Source organism: Marmota marmota, unplaced genomic scaffold (assembly GCF_001458135.2).
Source record: "Marmota marmota marmota unplaced genomic scaffold, marMar, whole genome shotgun sequence".
Taxonomy (NCBI): domain Eukaryota; kingdom Metazoa; phylum Chordata; class Mammalia; order Rodentia; family Sciuridae; genus Marmota; species Marmota marmota.
The window spans coordinates 477,480-495,544 of record NW_026000244.1 but is presented as its reverse complement, the minus strand read 5'-3'; the positions used below and the strand labels follow the sequence as shown (position 1 = coordinate 495,544).

Genomic DNA, 18,065 nt, shown 5'->3' with positions numbered 1-18,065 from the left:
TATCTTTTGGAGATTATTGGTATTTTTAAAGATTTTTCTTTTCCTTGCATAGTTTTCCACTTCATCCAATTTGCTTCTCTCTGTTGGCTTTTCCCCCTTTCTTTTCTTTATTGCATGCTGAGGATGAAACAAACCTAGCCTTTTCTTTTTTTTATGTGTCACTGAGCATCGAACCCCATGCCTCACACATGCTAGAACGCTAGGCAAGCATTCTACCACTGAGCTATATCAGCCCTATTGGGTTTTTGGTATGTTCCCCATGTTAAAGCTTTTTCTATTCTAGTTGGAGATTTTTGTTTGTCTGTGTCTATAAAGACAGTCACCACAAGTGGATTGACAGGCTAAGGGCTTCTGGGCCATGGCCCCTGAGGCTCTGTGGCTGCCCTTGAATTGACTTGGTCCTTGAGGGCTTCTCTTGTGGGCTGGTCACTTTTGCAGCCCCCTGCCTGCTGCCATGTTTCAGGATCCAAGAGGGACTGTAGGAGGGTAAGCTCCTCTACTCCAGTTCTCCTGCCCTGGTGGCTGTGTGGTCCTCTTGGTTCTTAAATTGAATACTCCCTGTCCTTTGTAACTTCCCAAGACAGGTATATGTGTAGAAGTGGCCTCCAGGCCTGAGAGCCCTGCAGGTGGTCCTTCCTGTCCCTCGCCAGGCAGAGGGCAGCCTCCATGGTGGGGATGGACTCTTACCAACTGCTTCTTAAACAGACTTTGAACTCACTTCCTGTTCCCTCTCTGCCTCCTCCAGTCTAGGGTGACCTTAGAAACTAGTGTCCTTGCCTACCAGGAGCTTGTGCTTGGCCTGGCTGAGCTCATGTCTACTGTGGCCTCAGGGTCTGTGTTTTCAGGCCCCAGGAGTATCATTTGGTGTGGTCATCTTTCTACTTCCCAGTGTATGTTGCTATTGGGCTCCTTTTCTACTCTCCTCATTCCTGCTGGTTATGATCTTTGAAAAAAGCAATTTCTAATCTGTCACTGGAGACAGATTTGGGAGGAAAGGAGATGGATATGTGTTTCCAATTGTCCTTTCCACACAAGAGCTTACAATCTGTTATTAAATTAAAAACTGATGAATGGGCCACAGCAGGGTGGAGGGGAGGAAGGATGAATTCTTCCTGTGACAAAAATCCCAGCAATGGTGTTCACTTAGTTTTCTTAAGGCAGTGATTAGAAATACTGAGAAAGTAAAATAAGATGCTACCATGACTAGCAGTTTAACTTCCATGTTTCCTTGTGGTTTCCAAAGTGGATTTTGGAGAGATTGAAGCAAGACACATGGAAGACCTGAATTGCAAAAGACTGAATGAAATCATGAGTTTGAACCAGCCATTGTCCTCGGCCTGTAAGCAGATGACACACTACAACCTAGGCCCCAAGGTCCAGGAAATGGCTGAAAGGATAGACTCACTGACAGACAGCCACATCTTCCAGATCTTCTGGGAAGAAGCCGCAGAGTCATTGAACGATCCCAAAGGGGAATATGAAAGTCGACCCCTTGCACTTACAGAGGCCTATGAGTACTTATATTTCCCTTGTTACCAAAGGTTCATGAAACTATATCAGGATCTGAAGTCAGGAGATGTCACCTTTGCAGAAATTGATGTCATCTTCAAAGACTTTGTAGATAAATACAATGACCTGACTTTGGACCTCCAGATCATGTGTGAAGTACATCCTCAGGCCCAGAGGGGCTGGATCTCAGAGCGTGTTGAGCAGATCAAGGAGTACCATAGCCTGCACCAGGCAATCAGCTCAGCCAAAGTCATCTGCAAGGTCAAAAAGGATTTTGGATTGACTGGTGACTTCAGTGTTCTTTACACTTTAATAAACTTTGTAAGTTATTTTCTGGGGACTCCTGTGAGGTGGGGGCCTACCTCAGACTCCTTGGAAGCCCCAGGGATTCTGGGACGGGCAGTGTGGCAGCCCCCCTGAAAGGCTCTGTCTGGGCTGCACTGAGGCTGGAACATTCCATGGCCTGCATTTTTACCTTTGCTTGAGATAGTGTGACTGTTCCTTAGCTAGTGAGTTTTCTTGGGTCGATCTGAGAACCAAAAATTCAGGATAGAGAAACCATACTCTTTCCAGAGGAATCTTATTTCATTAGGTTATAAAAGCACAAAAGGAAATATTTTGTCAATTGTCCGGGTACCTTTCCTAGTTCCAGCAGGAAGTACCAAATGATACATTACTCCTGTCATAGGTCAGGCCTGAGTTTCTCCTTCCTATTTTTAGCCTCACATTTTTAAAGTGTGTGTGGCCTATGTTTCAATAGAGACAGGCATGATAGTGCTTAAAATTTAGCAGAGTGTGGAATTGTCTATACCTAATCTTGAAACTTTTAGCACATCTGTTACTCTCACAAACAGAGAAGCCCAGAACTGGCAGGGCTGCTGTGCAGAACAGGTTTCAAAGTCCTTGAAGGCTTCCTCATGGCACTGGGTAACTGTGGACAATAGCTTCTGCAGTGTAGCAAAGAGGGCCATGGAGGTCATACTATTTTTGGTGCAAGAGTGTGTCACACTGTTGCTTTAGCGTCTTCTTGTCCAGGCATGTGGGAAGGCAGGCATGGGTGGTCTCTGGTATAGCCCTCAGCAGAGCTTCATCTTTCAGACTGATGACTTCGAGGCCACCCGTCATGAGAGACTGGATCAGATCAGCCCACAGCTCATCCAGGCCAAGAAGCTGCTACAGGACATCAGTGAGCCCCACTGCCAGTGTCTAGAAGAGCTGGCCCTGCAGAAGGAGCTGGTCAGCTGGCTGCACGAGGCTCTGGGAGGTATGCGGGTAGCTCAGTTTCAAGTGTTTGCCAAGTTTTGTTCCTGAACTTGAGGACATCCTGCCTCAATCACTTGCGTGTGTTAGGTGGGGGGCAGCGTCTGCTTCCAGGAGTTTGCATCAGGGCGGCTTTTCAGAGTTCTGGTTAAAACTGTTTTCTTTTCTGCTCTCTCCATCTTTGGATGCTGGTGTCATTTTCTTCAGTATCTTGACTCCTTTTGTGCCTTCCAACTCATTCTGCTAGAGGACTAGGCAAGCTCTTGCACATAAGTGGATGTTGCTGCAGCAAGCTTGCAGAAGCTGTGCATTTCTCTCCCAGTCTAGGGCTGGGCAGCCTATGTGGTTGTGTAGATTAGATAGAGGGTGGGGGAGGGGAGGTAAGAAAGGCCAAGTAGATGGAGCAGGAGCAGCACTGGTGCACCACAGAGGCCTGGCAGGACACCTCCTGATAGCATCCAGAACTGTGCTGCTTGTACTCCTGAGTCTGCTTTGATGTACAATCTTTGATTGGTAATTAACTCAAGAGAATTATCTCAATTTTTTAAAATAATTAGTCATCTACATATTTTTTACCAACTGAACCTGTTTTTGTTTAAGTGGTGATGTTTGTGGATTAAAGGAAATAAGGTAAACACTGTGGTAAGCCATTCTTATAGACCGTGGCCGCCATTAGAAGATGGCGCCGGCTTCCACTGTGGCCTGTGATAAACAACTCCTTTTATGGAGAGTTGGCGGGCAATCCCTTACCACCCTATGAGAGAGATCCACGTGGCGGCTTGGGATTGGGACGCGGGGGGCTTTATTAGGCTGTGCTTGGGTGTGTCGGGCGGCGGGCGCAAGAAGATGATATATGACTCAAGGCCTGAATAAACTGCTGAAAGAAGAATCCTGTGTCGTGTTTTCCCTTGCCGGCGAGGGGTCGCGACAAAACACAAGCCTGGTACAGTGCCTGGGAATTGTTTGGTAAAGGTTAGATGTTGGTCAGTGGTGTCATCATATCCTGCAAAAGAAAAGGTATCCTGGAGTCCTAACTGAAGGCAGGAAGTGGAGCAGGCCCTAGATGTTTACTTAGTGTCCATTGATGGCCTCACTAAGGATCATGCCCCAGGTATGAGTTGTGCAGCATCGTGGAGTTGTTCTGTGCTAGCCCCCTTTCTGTCTCAGGCATCACGGAGCTCCAGGTGTTTGTGGACCTCGCCTCCATCTTGGCTGGAGAAAATGACATTGACGTGGACCGGGTGGCCTGCTTCCATGATGCTGTGCAGGGCTATGCGTCCCTGCTGTATAAGCTGGACAAGAAGGCAGGCTTCAGTGAGTTCATGGAACTGCTGAAAGAACTCTGGAAGGCTCTGCAAAACGACCCTCACCTGCCCAGTAAGCTGGTGAGTCTTGTTCCCGGTTCCAAGGCATGGTGATCTTGCAGCCCGAGGGAACTGCTCTGCTTTGAGGGCACATGGGCAGCCATTTAAACTGATGTTGAAAACAAGGTTTTCTTCATAAATGGAAATGCTTTTTTTGTCTTGGGTTTGGAGAGAGCTATGGAACTGCATGTCAAGAGTACTCTCCACCCTACAAGACAGGAGTGGAAAGAGCACAATAGGAAGTGTAAAAGAGGGTGTACAGTGGTTTTCTCTGAATGATAGTAATTGTCCTTTATTTTATTACTTTTGGGTATTTTTCACAATTGATATTGATTAATTTTTTATCAGAAAAAAATAAACATTTAAGTAAATTGCCTGTACCAGAGTCTTAGTTAACCAGCACTACATAACTCACCCAATGAGCAGAGATGTCCAGAGGCCTGCACCCTCCTCAGGACAGCTGGTCCTGCATGTGATTGGAGGGTGGGGAGATAGACCGTTTTCCTGCTAGAAGCTCACATTCTCTTAAAATTTTCTTAAGTTGTTCAAGTCATGCTCAGGGACCATGGCAGGACATTAAGAACTTAGGGCTCCTGTTCAGTCAGGCATCTCTCCTCAGAGGGCCTTTGTTCTGAGAACACAGCAGGATGGTGGCCTCCCACCTGGCTGCATGTCCTGTGGCCATCCACCCAATCATCCATAAGTGCAGGCCACGTGCACTCCATGTGTCAGCTAGGAACCAGGCACCAGTGCAGCTACACTGAGTGGCCAGGGTCCTTGGGGACCAAGCAGGGTCCTGAGGGATCAGGCAGAGGCACCTGAGACAGCCTTAGGCACTGGATGAGCAGCTACACCCAGAGCCCTGGAGGAGAGTGGCTGGAGTTTGCCCAGCAAGGGCAGAGGCAGGAGGAGGACATCCAGGAAGATAGTCATTCGAAACCTGGTCCATGTTCTCTGCTTTTGTCCCAATAGCGAGATTCTGCCAGGAACTTGGAGTGGCTGAAGACAGTGAAGGAAAGCCACGGATCCATTGAGCTCTCGTCCCTGTCCCTGGCCACAGCAATCAACAGCAGAGGCATCTATGAGATCAGGGCACCCACAGGTGACCAGAAGATGAGCCCTTCCAGATTCCAGGTGCACCATTGGTGGCACACACTGGCCTGCTGCAGAGTCAGGGTTTCAGCCACTAGAAAATGACCTCTAAACATGTTGTGCCTCCCAGATCTCCCCAGATGCCATCTTGCACCTGATCCTCCCTGGGGGTCACAGTGGCCTAGAGCCAGATCGCTCCTACACTTTGGAAGAGCTGAGGGATCTTTTAAACAAGCTGATGCTGATGTCTGGCAAGAAAGACCACAAGAGTATGGAAGTGGAAAGGTTTTCTGAGGTGAGCAGGTGCCCTGTTGCCTCAGGCTGGGCATGCAAATGGAAATAGGCAGGGGTTGGCCTCTGGTGGACTGAGTGGCTCCAGAGAGTGGAGCTTGTGGGTCTGCAGGGTGCACCTTGCGTGGAGTCACATCTGAGGTGGGACAGGCCCTGGGGCCATCAGCTCCTCCAAAAGAGCATCAGAGGGATCTGTCACCACTGGTGGTTAATCCACTGCATTTAACAGGAGGTGACAGGTAGATAGTTCTTAGGAAGAAGTATGAATGGCTTCATTTACTTTGTAAATTGGCAAAATCAAAAATCTCAAGATTCTAATGGGCACTCTTCATCATAACTAAAGTAAGCAGGGCTGGGATTGTGGCTCAGCGGTAGAGCGTTGGCCTAGCACGGGCGGAACCCCGATGCGATTCTCAACACCACATAAAAATAAAGGCATTGTGTTGTGTCCATCTACACCTAAAAAATAAATATTAAAAAAAAAAAAGTAATCAAGCCAGGTGTGGTGGCACATGCTTGTAACACCAGTGACTCAGGAGGTTGACACAGGAGGATTGCAAGTTAAAGGCCAGCCTCAGCAGCTTAGTGAGAACTTGTCTCAAAATAAAAAGGGCTGGGGACATAGCTCAGTGGTAGACTACCCTGGATTCAATCCCCAGTACTGAAAAAAATCTGAAGTAATTGTTGACACAGGTTATTGATTTATATAATAGTCTCTCTCTCATGTAAAGTTTCTTTTCTTACAGTTTATTTGTACTTCACAATTGACATTTTTTTTCCCCCAGTGCTGGATACAGGGCCAGGGCCTGGCACATACTAGGCAAGTGCTCTACCACTGAGCACAGCCCAACCCACAGTCGACATTCTTATCTGCCACTTGATCACTTCCCAAAGATGGGAACCCACTCCTTAGGCTGATCATGTTTCCCAGTGACCCTGAGGGAGGAGTGAACCCAAGCCCCTTCAATTAGAACCTGTGCGTGTCTAGATTGGCACGTCCCCCTCCAGTAGTTCACCGTGACATCTGCCTTATGCCCCTGTTTCCCCCAGTTATTCTGCCATGTGCAGCGGCTCGTGCAAGCCTTCCTGAACCTGTACTCTGCGGGAAACATGCTGTTCCGGACCTGGACTGCCGAGGTCTACTGCTACCCCAGGAATGGCGTCTCCATCTGCATGGACTTCCACTTGGAGTTGGTAAGCCAGCTGACAGAGAGTGGGGATGTGACCCAGCTCCTGGAAGCCCTCTGCAGGCAGATGGAGCACTTCCTGGATGACTGGAAGGAGTTCGTGAGCAGGAAGCGCAGAGAGCACTTCTACCTCAACTTCTACACGGCTGAGCAGCTGATCCATCTGAGCACAGAGCTCAGGAAGCAGAGTCCCAGCGAAGCTGCCCTCATGATGCTGTCCTTCATCAAAGACAATTGCACCCCAGCTGACATCTTAAGGGCCACCGAGGGGTTCAATGAGGGCACCAGACACTGTGTGAGGACAGTGATGGAAGAATTACCACCATTGCAATCCTCTAAGATCAGCCTGGTGACCAAGCTGAGGGTCATCATGGAACAGTCCCTGGAGTGCATGAGTGTCTTTCTGCCTGGCTGCCTGGACCTGGAGGCCCTGGGCCATTGTCTGGCTCGCCTGGCCAGGATGGGCGGGCCTCCTGTGGAGCAGTCTCTTCCTGTGGGCCTGCAGGCTGGCCAGCCCAACCTGGTCATGTGTGGCCACTCTGAGGTGCTGTTGGCTGCCCTGGCTATCTACATGCAGGCCCCAGGCCAGCCCCTGCCCACCTTCGATGAGGTGCTACTCTGTACCCCAGGGACCACGGTTGAGGAGGTAGCCCTGCTCTTGCACCGCTGCCTGGCCCCGGTTTCCCAGGGGCACAAGGTCTACAGCCTGCTGTTTGTGGACCAGCTGAGCTATGAGGTGGCCTGCCAGGCAGAGGCCCTCTTCCACAGCCTGTGCACACAGTGTCCCCGGGAGGACTACCAGCTAGTACTGGTCTGTGATGCAGCACGGGAATGCTGCTACCTGCCCTCAGCCTTCAGCCAGCACAAAGTCCACGTCATCCCCCAGGCGCCCCTCCATGCCATCCAGGCCTACTTGGCACATCACTACCAGGTCCCCGCACAGACCTTGTCAGCGGCAGCTGTTTTCAGAGACCGGATGTGTGTGGGGATCGTGGTCTCGGAGAGAGCAGGAGTTGGTAATGAGAGTGCTGGGATGGGCAGGCAGTCTCTGAGGGCTTCCTAGTGTCCCCTTTCTCTGTAGCAGAGGGCACCTCAGCTGACAACCCTCTGCAGGTGGGAAAGTGAGTCCCAGGAGGGTCTGACTCCCTGCGGTCAATGCTTCACCTAGAAGGAGCCCCCTTTCCACCCAGGTTGCAGTTCCTGGAAGCCCTGATCCTCTCCTGGCATGGACTTCTCTGCAGGTCACTTTTTTCCTGCATAACCTCCTTTGACCTATTCTGGGTTGTGTTGGTGTGAGCAGAAGAGGCACAGCTGCTCTGGCTCCAGGAGAAGAGTGCCTTTGCACCTTCCCTTTAGTCACTGTCATGTGTCCTTGGAAAGAGGTGGTGACTTCCATTCTGTTGACTTCAACCTGTGAGCATCACTGTGCCCTGTCCAGATACAACCTGTGCCCTCCCCCACTGGGGGACATGCCTCTGCTTTTACTTTATTACACTTCCACCATTGTCATCATGGGGAATTCGAGGATGCTGGGTGGGTGACAGCTCTGAACTCTGGCTTCATGGTGGAGTTGTGCTCTAATATGATGTTCCGTTGCATCAGTTTTGAATTTTATACAGAGAAGTAACTTTTAAATTTTTTTTTAGCTGGGGATTTACCCCAAGGGTGCCCTACCCCAGCCTTTTTCATTTTTTATTTTGAGATATGGTCTCACTAAGTTGTTTGGGGCCTTACTAGGTTACTGAGGCTGGCCTTGAACTTACAATCATCCTATCTTGGCCTTCCAAGCTCCTGGGATTATAGGCATGTTCCACTGCACCTGGCTGAGAAGTAATTTCTAATCTCTCTGGAATCTGTTCCTCTTGATCCATAGGCTTAGGATCTAATTTCCTTGTTTTAACATTGTAGGAAAATCTCTCTATGTGAAGAGATTGCATGAAAAATTGAAAAAGAAGTTAAACAGTGAAGAGGTGCCTTTAAAGATTGTTCGGTTGACTGACGCTCAGGTGGATGAGGGCCAGGTCCTGGGCAACCTCCTGTCTTTCTGGGATGTTCAGTATTGGAAAACGCCCATGATATTCCACTTTGATGTGACTGCTTCGGTAAGTGCCCACATGGCAACTGAATAGCCACATCAGAAGGCTCACATTCCCAGGGCCCCATCTGCTTCTCCTTGAATGAAGAGTCCCTTCCTTCTATACTTGCCTGTAGTCAGTACTCTTCTCCCAAGGAAGAAGTCAGGAGGGTCCTGGGGGTTGGGAGGAATGGTTGGCAATTGTGTATTTTCAAACCCATGCTTCTCTGTCTTTAGGTACAGACTGGAACTTGGGTCTTTCTTTTCAAGATCCTCATTTTACAATACCTAATGGATATAAGTGGGAAAATGTGGCTTCGGAACCCATGCCATTTATATATCATTGAAATTACAGAAGGAAATTCAGTACAGCCAAAGAGGTCTACAAAGCTGGTATGTACACAGGGCATTTTCAAGTGGTCATGGCACACCTTTGATTCTGTGGCTTGAAGCCTGGGTTGACACATCTTGGTTGTTTTCCACTTTCACCTTAGGGTAGCTGTGAGTACATGTTAGGGGAAATGCATGCTTGGACTTAGATCTTAATGATGTCTAGAATGAGAATACTCTCATGTTGATTGGTAGCATCTTGGATTTATCTGGATATGTCAGATTGGTTCCTATGTCTGGGGTTGAATTCCAGGGGTGCTGAGTGTGGAGGATTCCTCTGTTGATGGCCACTGTCTCCCTTACTGCCAGTGAAGAAGACAGTGAGACTTCATTCATGGAAACCTGTTAGCTGGTGGGAGTTCTATTGTTACACATGTGTTCATGCTTGGTGAAGAGATCAAGTCACAGGATTGGATATAGCTTTCTGGTTCATAATGCTGATGCCATAGTTGAGCTTCTGTAATGCTCTAACATGCAGATGCCAGCCTCTGTGAACAAGAGGCTGCAGAAAGCCACATGCATTCAAGTGATTGTTTTCATAAAGGTCTATCCACAGGAGACCACGTGGAGGGTTAACACATATGGGCATCTTTCAGGAAATCAAATTCTAACTTCTATTTATGTCTCTTCTTTGCAGAATCCACATGCCCCCCAGTTTAGTTTTCTTGACATCTTCCCCAGAGTCACCTGCAGACCTCCCAAAGAAGTGATAGCCATGGAGCTGAGCCCTGAGAGGAGCTTCATAGAGCCTGGAATGGATGAGAGAGAGTTCTGCAGTGCTACTTTCCAAAGACCTTACCAATATTTAAGAAGATTCCATAACAAAACCTAGACACATTTCAATACCAAGCAGGCTCTGTTGAAGATACCCCAGAGGAGTGCATCCAGCACCTCCTCATATATTGTGGGGTCATCAACCCCTCCTGGTCTGAGCTCCAGAACTTTGCTCGGTTCCTCAACTCTCAGCTCAAGGACTGTGAGGCCTCTGTGTTCTGCAATCCAGACTTTACTGGAGATACACTACAGGGCTTCAAGAACTTCGTGGTCACCTTCATGATTGTCATGGCAAGAGACTTTGCCACACCAACACTTCATACCTCTGACCAAAGTCAAGGGAAGCACGCAGTCACCATGGATGGGGTTGATGAGGCAGAGCTCGCCCCCTTCACTCTCCGGAGGAGGTGGGAGTCAGAGCCTCACCCATATGTGTTCTTCAATGGTGACCGTGAGACCATGACATTCATAGGCTTCCATCTCCAGCCCAATGAGAATGGCAGCGTTGATGCCATCAACCATCTCAATGGGGAGATAATCAGGAAAGATGTCATGACAGAAGAACTGTACAGGGGGCTGTTGCTTCAAGGCGTGCCCTTCAATGTTGACTTTGATAACCTGCCCAGACATGAGAAACTCTTGAGACTCTGCCGGCCACTAGGAATTCCTCAGGCCTTTGACCCTGATGAAACATATGAGCTTACAATGGACAACATGCTCAAGATTCTGGCCATTGAAATGCGGTTCAGGTGTGGGATCCCAGTTATCATCATGGGAGAAACTGGCTGTGGGAAAACCCGGCTCATTAAATTCCTCAGTGATCTGCAGCGTTGTGGTGCCCAGGCTGAGACCATGAAGTTGGTCAAGGTTCATGGAGGAACAACCACAGCCATGATTCACTCCAAAGTCTTAGAGGCTGAGAAAACTGCCTTATCCAATAAGGACTCACACCAGTTGGACACCATCTTGTTCTTTGATGAAGCCAACACAACAGAAGCCATAAGCTGTATTAAGGAAGTCTTGTGTGACCAGACTGTGGATGGCCAGCCCCTGGAGGAGGACTCAGGCTTGCACATCATAGATGCCTGCAACCCTTACAGGAAGCACTCTCAGGAGACCATCTGCTGTTTGGAGTCAGCTGGTTTGGGGTACAGGGTCAGTGCAGAGGAGACAGCAGACAGGCTGGGCTCCATTCCCCTCAGGCAGCTGGTGTACCGTGTCCACGCCCTGCCCCCGAGCCTGATTCCTCTGGTGTGGGACTTTGGGCAACTGAATGACACTGCTGAAAAGCTCTACATCCAGCAGATTGTGCAGAGACTGGTGGACCACGTCAGGATCAGTGAAGACAAGACTCGTGTGATCACAGAAGTGCTCTCTGCCTCTCAGAGGTTCATGAGGAACACTGAAAGTGAGTGCAGTTTCGTCAGCCTCCGAGATGTGGAGCGCTGTGTGAAGGTGTTCACATGGTTTCATGGCCGCAGCGAGATGCTCTTGGTGAAGCTGAACACCTTTCTCTGCGAGACCAGTGTCAGCAAAAATAACTTCAGGAGAGACCCTGTCCTCTGGTCCCTGGTGATGGCTGTGGGGGTCTGTTACCATGCCTCCCTGAAGGAGAAGGAGTCCTACCACAGAGCCATTTGCAGGTATTTTCCAGAACCATATGACGACAGCAGAGTCATCCTGGACGAGATCACACACGCACAGGATCTTTTCCTGAGTGGGGTGCCTCTGAGGAAAACCATAGCCAGGAACTTGGCTTTGAAGGAGAATGTCTTCATGATGATCATCTGCATTGAGCTAAAGATACCCCTCTTCCTGGTGGGAAAGCCTGGCAGCTCCAAATCTCTTGCCAAGACCATCGTGGCAGATGCCATGCAAGGCCAGGCCGCACACTCCGATCTCTTCCGCAGCCTGAAGCAAGTCCACCTGGTGTCATTCCAGTGTAGCCCCCACTGCACCCCACAGGGCATCATAAACACCTTTAAGCAGTGCGCTCGCTTCCAGCAGGGGAAGGACCTGCAGCAGTACGTGTCTGTGGTGGTGTTGGATGAGGTCGGCTTGGCAGAAGATTCCCCCAAAATGCCCCTGAAGGCTCTGCACCCACTGCTGGAAGACGGGTGCATTGAAGGTGATCCTGCCCCCCACCAAAAAGTCGGCTTCATAGGTATTTCCAACTGGGCCCTCGACCCTGCCAAGATGAACCGGGGCATCTTTGTGTCCTGTGGCAGCCCCAGTGAGAAGGAGCTCATAGAGAGTGCCAGAGGGATCTGTTCTTCAGACAGCCTGGTGCAGGACAGGGTCCGAGGGTACTTCGCTCCTTTTGCCAAGGCCTATGAAACAGTGTGCAGCAGGCAGAACAAGGAATTCTTCGGGCTTCACGACTACTATAGCCTCATCAAGATGGTCTTCGCCACCGCCAGAGCATCTAACAAGAAGCCTTCTACACAGGATATTGCACAGGCAGTCCTTCGGAACTTCAGTGGCAAAGATGACATCCCAGCTTTGGACATCTTCATGGCCAGTTTACCTGAGGCCGGGTACATGGAAGAGGTCAGCACCCTGGAGCTCATCAAGCAGAACATTTGTGGGAGTATGCAGAACATACTCCCAGCAGTGGGGAAACTGGAAGAAGCTGAATCCCGCTACTTGCTCATACTGACCAAAAACTACATGGCCCTGCAGATCCTGCAGCAGTCATTCTTCAGTGAGGACCAGCAGCCCGAGATCATCTTTGGTTCCAGTTTTCCCCGGGACCAGGAGTACACCCAGATCTGCAGAAACATCAACCGGGTGAAGATCTGCATGGAGACCGGCAAGATGGTGGTGCTGCTGAACCTGCAGCACCTCTATGAGAGCCTGTACGATGCGCTCAACCAATAATACTACGTCTACCTCGGGGGCCAGAAGTACGTGGACCTCGGGCTCGGCACCCATCGTGTCAAGTGTCGGGTCCACCCTGACTTCCGCCTGATTGTCATCGAGGAGAAAAATGTGGTGTACGAGCAGTTCCCTGTGCCCCTCATTAACTGGCTGGAGAAGCACTACCTGGACATCAGCTCGGTGCTACAGGGTTGGCAGAAGAGCATCGTGCAGGAGCTCACGCAGTGGGCAGAGGACTTCGCTGACGTGAAGGCCCATCAGTTCCTGGCTGGGCACAAGTACAGCCCTGCTGATGTCTTCATCGGCTACCACTCCGATGCCTGTGCCTCTGTGGTGCTGCAGGCTGTGGAGAGGCAGGGCCCCGGGGACCTGACAGAGGAGCTATACCACAGGGTGTCTGAGGAAGCCAAGCTGATCCTGCTGGACTGTGCCACACCAGATGCTGTGGTGCGGCTGAGCAACTCTGCACTGGGCTCATTTGCTGCGCAGGTGCTGTCGCAGGAATACTGGTACAAGCAGCAGCATCACTCCTTTGCAGATTTCCTCCAGGCCCAACTTCGCAATGGGGACTCTGAGTGCCATGCTATCTTCACAGAGGTGACTGCCCCACAGCCTTTCCCTTTCCTCTTTCACCCAAGAGCCCTGGTCCCTGGGGCCCAGAGGTTTTGACTCTCTTCAAGATAGTGTGCAGTCTAGGAAATGGGTGTGTTTCATACAGGCACAAGGAGGATAAGTTGAGTTAGGCCTCTTTTTGACTGTGAGTAGAGCTCTGCTCTGAGAGCAGCATTGGGCACAACGTTCAGTTCCCAGAGTGCTGGGTCCACCTGGGATGTAAGTGAATTGGCCTGCTTCCCATCCTTTGACAGAGTAAGAGTAATGGATGAGAATGTCTCCCATGCAGGTGCCTTTAGTGTGTGTCATAGGTGAAAGCTGCACTCCAGGTAGGGACATGGATCTTAGGTGGTTCTCCTTAAGAGAGGCTTTTTGCACTTGAAAGAGAGGGCTGGCTGGGCCAGTGTCAGAGGCAAAGGCCTCTGTGGGACACAGGTGTTGAGTCTGAATCTGCATCTGTGCAAGAGACCTGGAGGAGATCACTGACAGACCGTAAATTTCAAGCTTTGAGTGCTGGGTCTCACAGGGATGGAACAGGTGGAAAGACATGTGGAGGGCCTTGTCAGCAGCCTTGAGCTTTGTCTTGCCTGCACAGAGAGGAGCTATGGAGCAATGTGTATGTGGACATACCCCACTGCCCCGGTGATGGGAATACAGTGGAGCAAGAGACTGACATTGAGAGGATAGAGCTGTCAGGAGGCTGCTGGCATGGTGCAAACTGCAGACAGTTAGCAGGCAGTAAGGGGAGGAAGGAGATGGAAGACAGCCTTCCTGAGCTCACTGAAGCTTTGTGCAATCACCATGGAGAATCCAGGAACAGCAGTGGGTTTGGCAGCTAGTGGTGGTGACATCCGTTTGGGATAGGTTTGGATGTCTGCTCTATAGTTGGATGTGGGAACCTGAAGCCTATTCATAAGGACAGGCCCAGAGAAGGGGTCTGGAACTGAGTGCAATAGCACATGCCTATAATCCCAGTGGCTTGGGAGGCTGAGGCAGGAGGATGGGAAGTTCAAAGCCAGCCAGCCTCAGCAACTTATGGAGGCCCTAAATAACTTAGTGAGACTATGTCTCAAAATGAACATTAAAAGGGCTAAAGGGGTTGGCTTGTAGCACAGTGGTAGAATGCTAGCATATGTGAGACACTGGGTTTGACCCTCAGCACCACATAAAAATAAATAAAAAATAAAGGTCCATTAACAACTAAAAAATAAATAAATTTTTAAAAAGGGCTGGGGTTGTTGTTCAGTGGTTAAACACCCCTACATCTAATTTCTGGTACAAAAAAAAAATAGAAGGGGTCTGGAGAGCTGAGGTCCTACATGCCTAGGAACATCTGGGTTTGCACCATGGGATGTGGTCCATGGCAGAGACTTGGGAACTACTGAGGGGAGGAAGAGTTGCCAGTGGCTAACTCCATCTGATAGCAGGAAGCCAGATTACAAGAAGAAGTGGCATTGTGCTGAGCCCTAAAGGATCAGGAGGCTCTCAGGTAGGGACCAAAATAGGAAAAGAGACATTGGCTTCTCAGAAGGCATCCGAGGCATCTTCTGGCCAGGGCAAGTCTTCTCTCTGTCATCTGTTGACCCTGGAGGTTCTGCTTGCCTCAGCCATCCCTTGTATGTAAAACCTGCTCGGGGTCGGGCTTCTTTTTGTCCCAGTGCCCCCTGGTCCTGGGTTCTAACCCACCACTCTGTGCCCTCGCTTGAATTCTGGCTGATGGCTTGCACACCCACATTGCAGGTCACCACCTTCTCCAGACTGCTGACGAGCTGTGATTGCGAGGCCCTAGGGGAGGAAGTGAAGGGCTTGGCCCCGAAGCCCGTGATCCTGTCACTGCAGCAGTTCAACACCAAGTACTCATTCCTCAAGGAAGTCCGGTGAGGTGTCCTGCCTGCCTATCATCCTCAGCCCCCATCCTAGGTATACGGTATCCCATGATGGGGCATGGTAGCCACTCGGAAGGAACTCTGAGCACTGGACACTGTGAGAAGGTCATTGCTCAGCCTCATGGTATGTCCTTCCAGCCCCTGTCATAAGTGGCCTTCTCCACAGCTGTATCATCTGTCTCTTGATATTTGTGTAGCCCTTTCCTTCTCCAGTGGATTGCCTCCTCACCTTGTGGAAGGAGACCCTACTGGATGCTGGATTATTCTGCATGGCCTGTGTTTCCCTTCACTTTGTGGAGTGTTGTGATCCATGTTTATTTTTTGTTTTGTTTCACTTATGCTAGTAACTGAACTCATGGCTGCTCTACCACTGAGCCACATCTCCAGCCCTTTTATTATTATTATTATTAATTTGCAGACAGGGTCTTGATGAGTTGCTGAGGCTAGCCTGGAACTTGTGACCCTTGTGCCTCAGCCTACGGAGCCATGGCTGCCTGTGTTTTAGGACAGAGGATTCACTTGGGTGATTCCATTTTTCTTTCAGAAGCAGCTTAATGAAGACAGCCAGACATAAAATCCTCATTGTCCAGTTGGATTTTGATGATGGTGCTCACAGTGCTCAGCTCATTGCATCAGCTAAGTATGTTCTTAGTATTTTTTCTTAGGAAACACAGGAAGCCAAAATCTACCCAGGACCTCCTGAAGAATTTCTTTCCTGAAAACAGTGTGAAAATAAGAATGACTCTTCCTCCCAGCTCCTGACATGGGCTAGGGAAGCTAGAGAGGAAAGGATGAAGGAAAAGGCCAATAATGGCACAGAATTGGTGAAATGCAAGAAGTGTCAATAATGGAATATTTGTAGTATGTAGAAGAATGTGTTAAAGCTATGTTTGCAGTCATTTTTTGGTCATTTTAATTTTTAATCACACAATTAGGATTAAAGTTTAGTCTGGGATGTAGCCTTGTGGTACAGCACTTACCTAGCATGTCTGAGGCCCTGGGTTTAATCCGCAGCACTGCATAAAAAGAAAAAAAGTACTTATCATAAGTTTAAGGGCAGTAAAACTATGTAAATAAATTAATATTTATTGGACATTTTTTATGATGACCATAAATCTGTTGCTTTCATAATTGCTGTGTTTTGTTACTCATGTAATGTAAGAGTGACTTCTGCCCCTTTAAAGTACTGGGAGCCTAGTACAAAGTTAAGGCTAGCCAGATCCTGCTAGGAGGTGGTTTGTGGCCACTGGGGGTACAAGGGGCACTGTACCTTACTGTACTCTCTCAAAATGGGAAGGCCAACAAGCCCCACCCTCTGGCATGTGAGGGCCCTGAGACGTGCCGAGTGGGGGTTCTGATCAGCAGTGAGAGGTAGAAAGTGACCCCACCAACAAGAAGCCATCCTCCTCTCACAAGAGATGTGGTGGCCCCTGGCATTGTGTGGAATGTGGTAAAGCCCCTGACAGCTCCAGGCACACGCAGCAGCCATCTCACACCTTGGCTTTTGCTCAATTGCTTGCTTTGTTTTGATTTTTGTTTTCTAAATAGATACTCTGCTATCAATGAAATCAACAAAATACAAAGAACTCAGGGCTGCATCTTTGTCTATTTCATCACAAAACTGTCCCGTATGGGAAGCAGAGCATCCTATGTGGGATTCCATGGAGGTAGGGCCAAAGATGAGTGACTGTCTTTAAGTATGTCTGGGTTGATTCTCAGGGGTCCCATGCTGCCTGTGTGTCTGAGTCAGACACCAACTCCAGCTGTCTCTGGGCTTCTTTGGCTCACTGTTCACAGCCATCACCCTGGGGCTTGCTGCTGCTCTGTCAGCATGGCCTGGGCTATCTCAGGTGTGCACAGGATGAGCTCCTGCTCCAACTCTTCATTGTACAAATGACTCAAAGATCTTCCCCTTACAACCAGCCCTAGTGCTGACTCCTTGTGTCTGCTCCTTGGGGGAAATCCTGCCTTCAAATCAGCCCAACTCTTTGTCTGTGGAATGATCACAAACTGGATTATGTAAGACAATTGGTATTCTGAGAAGAGGGAAATAAGTTTAATAATTTCTCAGATGGAAAGACAACCTGTCAGTATCTTGAAGCACTTTCTAACTAAGTGACAGTAAGTATGCTAAGATGCATGTAAAGAACCATAGACAGGATCCAAGTAGCCTTTGCACACCAGTTAATCAGTCTCAACACACAGGTTGATGGTGAGCGTGCTGATATGATGTAGTGGAACTGATGGGTTTTGGTGTGTTCAGGGACATAGACTTTGAGGTACCAATCATTCCTCTGTCAGTAGTGTGATTAAACATCTGGACACAGGTGTGTCCCTGCTTATGGCTGACAAGAAGAAAGTGAAAAGACTTGAGAAGACTTGGTAGCTTTGTTCTTCACAGGGCTATGGCGGTCTGTGCACATTGATGACCTCAGGAGGTTCCCAGTCATGTCCTCTGATGTGACTAAGCTGCAGAGTGTTACCATCAGCCAGCTGTTCATGCCAGGAGACAGCTCTGAGTGTGAGTTGCAAGGTTTCAGTCTGGGAAAGTGAGGGCAGAGAGGCAGATGGAAGGTGTTGCCGCAGCCCGGCTGGCTGGGCAAAATAAGCGGAGGGGGGGTGACGAATAACTTGTGTACGTTGATACAGCAGGAGTAGGAGCCGTTTATTGCAGGACAGGAGCAGTATTTATACATTCCACACAGCTTATCTAATTAGCATAAACTAGATACATCAGTCAACCAAT

The 18,065-nt window shown here is 49.3% G+C and overlaps 1 pseudogene; it reads left to right on the top strand.

The window, feature by feature from the left end:
• Positions 1–18,065, top strand: part of LOC107159594 — a 109,290-nt pseudogene that overhangs the window by 48,893 nt on the left and 42,332 nt on the right.